Raw genomic sequence first — 7,500 nt, 5'->3', positions numbered from 1 at the left:
GGGGTAGGTCAAGAGTAGTCATTTGAGACCAGTAATTCAACAAAAATAAGGACTTCATCAACTTCTGTGGAAACATCGTGATCAGGGTCTAAAACTGAATTTGAATTTGATATTTATTTATTTATATTAAACGCATTTTTCCTGTTTACTTTTTTGTTGTTTGATGGGCTTATACTGATGTAACGCAAGTTCAAGATTCAAGTTGAGCTGCATGTTGCTATTCAAAGGTTATATTATTATTATTATTATTATTATTATTATTATTATTATTATTATTATTATTATTATTATTATTATTATTATGTGTAAATGTATTCTACTGCTGACCCATGGCATGATGGCTTTTCTCTCTTTTTTTCTCTCTTTCTCGCTCTTTATCTCTCCTCTGTCTCTCCCTCTCTCATGTGTGGGTGTTACTTTTAGACCCCCTGATCACAGTGGCATCACAATAGGTGGGCGGGGGACCACTAATCTGCCCCAGCCGGGGGCTACAATGGCCAGTGTGTGTGTGTGTGTGTGTGTGTGTGTGTGTGTGTGTGTGTGTGTGTGTGTGTGTGTGTGTGTGTGTGTGTGTGTGCGTGTGTGTGTGTGTGGATGGCTGTTAATTGGTCCTTGCCTGGGGGGTCATGATTGGAGCCTTTGACAAAACAAACCCCCAACAGTAACAGGTTGGTGAAAGTGGGAAAGTCCAATGTGAGCCCCCCCTCCCAGCCGCCAACAAGGCTCTGACTATGACCTGCAGGAGAGAGCCCCCCTCCCCCTGGCACCCACTATCACCGACCTGTGATTTGGGCGGCGGGGGGGGGGTTAAGTCCCTTTGAGGGGTCTCTACATTAGCAGCCAAATGGCCTGAATCTACTGGACCTCTGATTTGGCCACTTTTGGGGCGACGGTCTGTCCCCATCGTGCTGCCCACGTCCAGTTCTCCACTCCAGCTCCTACTGAAATCATTTTTTGGCTGAAATATTCTAAAATCAAGTTTCATCAAAATTTTGGGGGAGTGAGGTCGGGCAGCAAACTGCTCCCCCATCGGATGTGCAGGAATGATGTTTTTTCTTCAGGTGGATGTTGTTTTACACCGTTGTCTTTCTTATGTTCTACCTTTTATCGTTGTCCTCTGAAGTTTCCCCCGGGACAATATAGCTGAAAGTTGAAAAATGAAAAGTTGAAAGTGGAGGTCGTAATGGTTCAGTTTGGCCCAGGCGCGTGTGAAATATATACAGCAATGAAATGGATGGACATCAAGGCTTGTCTCCTGCCACACTCCCCCTGCTCGCTGCAGCCGACACACGCTGAAGGTGTGAGTCTGCCTCTTATACAGCCCCTATCTATATCTGTGTTTGTGTGTGTCCAGCTGAACACACACACGGCTAATGAGCTGCGAGGGCCCGACCGAGGCTGTCACAATGGTGAGACTGTCCCAGGAACCTGAGCAAAGGTCCAGTCCGGACACACCCGGCGAAGGGTGGGAGAGCCTCCCGCCTCCACAATAGAAGGAGAACCAAAGAAGAGAGGAAGCAGCAGAGCAGTGCTTATCTAATAGGAAGGAGGGAGGAGAGGAAAGACAGTGGGAGAGATGGACAGACAGAAAGACGGACAGACAGACAGACAGACAGACAGACAGACAGACAGACAGACAGGCCGGCAGGCAGGCAGGCAGGCAGGCAGACAGGCAGGCAGACAGGTAGACAGAAAGGAAGACAGACTATGACAAAAAAAAACATTTTGACATTTAATGTGCACTGGCACAGTGCTTGTCAGCAGTGCACACAATACACATGCACAAAGGAGAAACATCACACACACACACACACACACACGCACACGCGCAGACATCCTTACCAGTAAACGAGTAGCATATGTCTCCAACATGCACACCTGTGATAACTGATAAGATTATGTGTGTGTGTGTAGGAGTGTGTGTGTAGAAGTGTGTGTGTGTGTGTATATGTGTGTATATATATGTGTGTGTGTGTGTGTGTGTGTGTGTGTGTGTGTGTGTGTGTGTGTGTGTGTGTGTGTGTGTGTGTGTGTGTGTGTGTGTGTGTGTGTGTGTGTGTGTGTGTTTGTTTGCTTGTGTTGATGCATGTCCTTCTCTCTTCACCTCACCTTTTCTAGTTTAACAGACTCTGAAATCCTCTTATCAGGTATTATGTATTATGATGGTGTATTATGGAGGTGTATTATTCAGTTGTGTTATGACGGTGTATTACTGAGTTCAAGCACTCGGGGTCGGCCATCCAAAGCAGCGGAGAGTGCTGGAGAGAGGTGAAGAAGAGAGTACAGGCAGGGTGGAGTGGGTTGAGATGAGTGTCCGGAGTGATCTGTGACAGAAGGGTTCCAGCAAGAGTGAAGGGGAAGGTCTACAGGACGGTAGTGAGAGCAGCCATGTTGCACTGACGAAAAGGCAGGCGGCTGAACTGGAGGTGGCAGAGTTGAGGATGTTGAATTTGTCACTGGGAGCGACAAGGATGGACAGGATTAAGAATGAGCGCATCAGAGGGACAACTCAGGCTGGACGGTTTGGTGGAGAAGTGAGAGAGGCCAGATTGAGATGGTTTGGACACGTGTGGAGGAAAGACGAGAGTTACATTGGGAGAACAGGTGTTGGAGGCAGATTATCCGCTGTGGCGACCCCTAACGGGAGCAGCCCAATGAAAAAAGAAGTTATGACGGTGTATTATGAAGCTGGATGATTAGGTTTCCTTATGATGGTGTCTGTCGTGGTGCCGCGGTCCCCGAGGCCATAGCACTCGCCGGAATAGTTTGATTGCACTTGAATTTTTGCACTTTATGGATTAAGGGAATGCAAAACAAATATGATTTTCAGCTGGTGCAATATTAAACAATCAGAGATTGTTTTAACGCTAAACAGAGATTAATTATCTGATTTACTGCAAATATTTGAAGTAAATCAGTGAAATTTATTTTATTTGCCGTGTGGCCGTCTTCCCCGGTGTTCCACCTACTGGGAGCATCCATACTTCCAGCCTGTAGCCTGTGTTTCATATACGCTCTCCATGTTAAAGGAAACCCAGTTGGTTACTGGTTGACCTAAGTTAGAAACAGGTTCTCATCCTTAACTTTTCACATTCGCAAATGTTTTTGGGTTTTTTTCTAAGATCCATCAAGAAACATAATTTCAGCAACTGGTGGTATTATAATCCTATAAAGTTCAACATGTCAACCGGTCTGAGAAACTTGGAGATAATGCTGCCAGGTTCGACGGTTAACCTGTCTCCCCTCTGCCGTCTCACCTACACCCTGCGGTGTGCTTTCTGCTTCTACCACGACCGCGGTCTGAATGACCAACAATATAAGACACACAGTCCAGTCACACCTTGCGGACATGGGTCACAGTTTCACCACAAAGCACCGGCTTCTGGTTTAGCGTAAAGGTACTTCTGTGATAAGAGTTGTTGCCTTGGTGACCATCAAAACTCACTCACTCTCACGAACCACTGGTTCCTTTGACACCCAAACACAGCTTGAAGTTAGAGAATAACCCTAGAGTTATAATTTATCACGCTCTGTGATTTTTCTAACAAGATGTAAAAATCCATTCTCAGGCTCTGTCCTGGACAAGGCTGCTTCTGGCCGGGGGCCTTTCTATGTTTTTGAAAGTGTGTGTGTGTGTGTGTGTGTGTGTGTGTGCACGTACTTGTGTCTTAGCGACTTTGTTTACATATGTGTGTGTCCATCTGTCCAGCCTTGTGATTTAGTATACTTGTCTCTCTGCATGAATTTGGGTGTGTGTGTGTGTGTGTGTGTGTGTGTGTGTGTGTGTGTGTGTGTGTGTGTGTGTGTGTGTGTGTGTGTGTGTGTTAGCGCATATCAATGTGTCACTGTGTCTCAGTGTGTGTGATTTACAAGGCAGTAGACAGTGGTTACTGTCATGTCAATTCTAGTACTGTTGTCTTAATGTCTAGCCACCGGCTCTCTTTCTCTTACACACACACACACACACACACACACACACACACAAACAGACACTTTGGGTCTCTTTGACCCAACACATGCTCTCCAGATGTTGGAGAGCATTCCAGAAGGTCTCATCGCACTAACAGACATTCTGACCCGCCGCCCATTCTTCACACCGTCCTGACAATGTCACAGTCAGGCCTCCGGCCAGAGGACCTCCGTCCACGTCTGCCGCGGAGAGAGGAAGCAGATCCAAGAGGATCTCTGTCCGCACCGTTCCCGGTGAAAAATCTAAATTGTTTGTCAGCGCTGACGGTGGAGCTTCAACCCCTGAGTTGAAGGTTGCTGGTCTTCTCCGGCCCCGTTCCTCCAGTGTCCTCTGTAGCTCAGGTTTCAGCTCCGGCTCTGCTCTTCTACATCCGATCCAATTGAAATCCGCCATGAGGTCGCGTGGTCCTAAATTGACGACCGAGGCGTTTGGAAAAGAAGAGTTGGAGGAGCGGGGTTCCAGAAATGCTGTGCTCGGGTTTATGGTTGATGGTCACCCGTTGACAGTGTCCACAATCTAAAAGTGTGCAAAGGGCCGAAGAGAGTTTGAGCAGAACCGCATGTCAGCACAATCACCCTACATTTGATTCCATATTATTTAATTATCTGTTTGTTTATTTTTGTTTTGTCACACTTAGGTGCATGCATCTAAAAATAATGGAGGAACTCCGACGGAAACACCTCAATCAACAGGGCAAGGGCTGTAATCACTGGAGGAGGAAGTGCATCAGTGGGCAGACGGGAGGATGCCTGGTGCTATTGACATTATTGGCTCTCTGCCAAAGGACACCTCAGTATTTGGGTAGAGCCTCTGATCATGAATTTGCATGACTGTGGATTTATTTTTATCAACAAACCTCGCTCGTATCTCGCGTTTTAGGAATTCGTGCTCTCGGTGATCGGGACCACAGTTCAGTCGGGCGGCCAAGCCGGTGCGGTTGGAGGCCGACATTTCCAATCGAGCCGCGGTGGGGGTTTTCGAGCAGTATCCCACTTCAGCCCTCACTAATCTCAGAGTTGTAGGCGCTCGACGTCAATAGAAATCGCCCTGGAACCGGGCCATAACTTTTCCCCCCTTTAGGGTGTAAATACACCGGCAATCAAACGAAGGAAAGTGAAAAGTGGCTTTGGAGTTTCAGAAACATACTGGTTCTTCACCGTTGGGGATTAGAGCGGTTGAGTAGGCAGAACCGTTGGTGTTGTTCAAAGGCCTCGGCAACAGTTGCCCTCGTTTGCAACCCGCGTGGTGCGGTAAAACCACAGGATTAGAGGATTCGCCGCGACGTCACGCCGACACCAGAGCGGTTTGTGACTATGTACCTTGCCTGGGGGCACATTAGTGCCGTGTTATTTTAGGGAAACAAGAGTGATGTGTATTCACACGGCCCCTGTCCAGGCATTCAGCACTCAGGCTGGGGGAGTTGAAGTGGGAGCCTTGCGGTCCGACGTGATACCAGGCCTCGATTGCTGCGGCCGGTGCGCCGCGGTTACGGAACTCCTTCTTTTCTGATTCTGTTGACGATGCTCCTGTTTTCATCAATACCCTCCTCTCTCTCTCTCTCTCTCTCTCTCTCTCTCTCTCTCTCTCTCTCTCTCTCTCTCTCTCTCTCTCTCTCTCTCTCTCTCTCTCTCGCCCATGTAAATGTAATCAATCTGTCTCCTGTGTTCCTCTCTCAGCGTAGTGGTTTTATCTCGGCCCTCTTTGCCAACACCCACGGCCCACAGAGCAAAGTCCACGCCGCTTATCTCTACCTACGCTGGCCGGTAGCGCTCGGTCTGGCTGTCTGTCTGACTGCCTGTCTCCCTGCCTGTCTGTCTGTTGGAGGGAATAACTGTCTGTCTGCCCCACCGAGCGCCCCACCGTCCGTGAGCCTGTCCGTGCCTACGTCTGTCACAGGAGCGAGTTGTCGCCGAACTCTTTTACCAGTTGAGCCAACAGCAGAGTATTGCCCGGGGGCTGAACTGTAGTGCACCCTCTCTCTATTCCTCTCTGTCGCTCTCTTTTTCACTCTCTCTCCCTCTCCCTCTCTCTCCCTCTCCCTCTGTCCCTCCTTCCCCTACCCTCCCTTTCCTCAGGCAATAACAAAAGTAAACAGAACATCCACTGTACATTCACCTAACAGGATCCAGGATGCACCGCCTCATTTGCATGGGACATCTTAGAAACGCCTACCTCTCGTTTCTGTCTCCCTCTTCTTTCTTTTTGTCTTTCTTTTATCTCATTCATTGTTTTATGTGTGTGTGTGTGCGTGTGTGCGTGTGTGTGTGTGTGTGTGTGTGTGTGTGTGTGTGTGTGTGTGTGCATGTGCGTGTGTGCGTGTGCGCGCGCGTGTGTGTGTGTGTGTGTGTGTGTATGTTTGCATGTGTGAGTGTGAGGTTTTGTGTGAGGAACCCAGCAGCAAACACCTGCTATATGATAATGCACTATCACAGTGGAAACACACAGGCTGAAGAAGAAACAATCAGCAATAGTATTTAGTAACTGTACTAATTAGATAGAAATAGATATATAGAGATATGGATATATAGATATTCAATGTATCCAAAAGACCACAATTATTTTTTACATTTAATCACACATTTGAATTTCCCATGAACAATTATACGCTGCTGCTATTTGAAACTTCAGAAAAACATATTTAGAACAGCCCCTACTACACAGATCAAACAGGGACAAATGGAAAAAATGATCCACTGTATAGTCTGGCACAGGCTCTGTAACGCCTTGAACATGGGCGTGTTTGGCTCTCACATGACAATATAAATGATGAGATACTTGATTTCCCCCGCACCTGATGGCACCTTACGTTACTTTTGTCCGTTGGGCCGTTTGGCAGAGCGTTCAGCTTTGGTATCTCTAAATCGAACCTTTGTTCCCCATTGATCACCAGCGTTTTGGTGAGTCGCAAAATGCTGCTTCTACGTGTGTCACAAACTGTGACACATCCGTAGATGCACAGAAAGCTTACAGGAAAGTTCCGCGGGCCTCGTGAGATTGTCTTGTTTTATTGTTCATAATCTGCCTGGGAGGCCGACAAGCCTCATAAGGAAGAATGGGTGTGAAGAAAAGTGAAGTGTTTGAAAAATAAAAATACTCTTTTGAAAATATTCTTTTTAACTAATCATTCATGTGCTGACTTTGATTTATACACAACTGTATACATTTGATAAGAAGATAAATAGATAGTCAGATAGATAAATAGACACTGTCAGCCAGTTTGAGCAAAGCCTTGTGTCCACACAATCATCTCACATTTGATTCCATATTATATATTTTTCTGTTATTTATTTTTTGCTTTCACACGCTGGTGCATCATGAGACTTAATAATGTTCAGCTTAACTAAGATCTGACTCTCTAGGGGAGAGTCAGAGCTTACTTTTTTAAAGAAATCAAAAAAAAAAAATAATAATAATAATAATAATAATAATAATGGAGGAACCTTGACAGAAGCAGCTTGAAAACATTGGAAAGTTCTCCCACCTCTTCCTCCTGAACAGGTGTAGGTAGGTTGTCTTTGTACAGGTGCGCT

Source organism: Zeus faber (genome assembly GCF_960531495.2).
Source record: "Zeus faber genome assembly, chromosome: 9".
NCBI lineage: Eukaryota > Metazoa > Chordata > Actinopteri > Zeiformes > Zeidae > Zeus > Zeus faber.
This window is presented reverse-complemented; position numbering follows the sequence as displayed.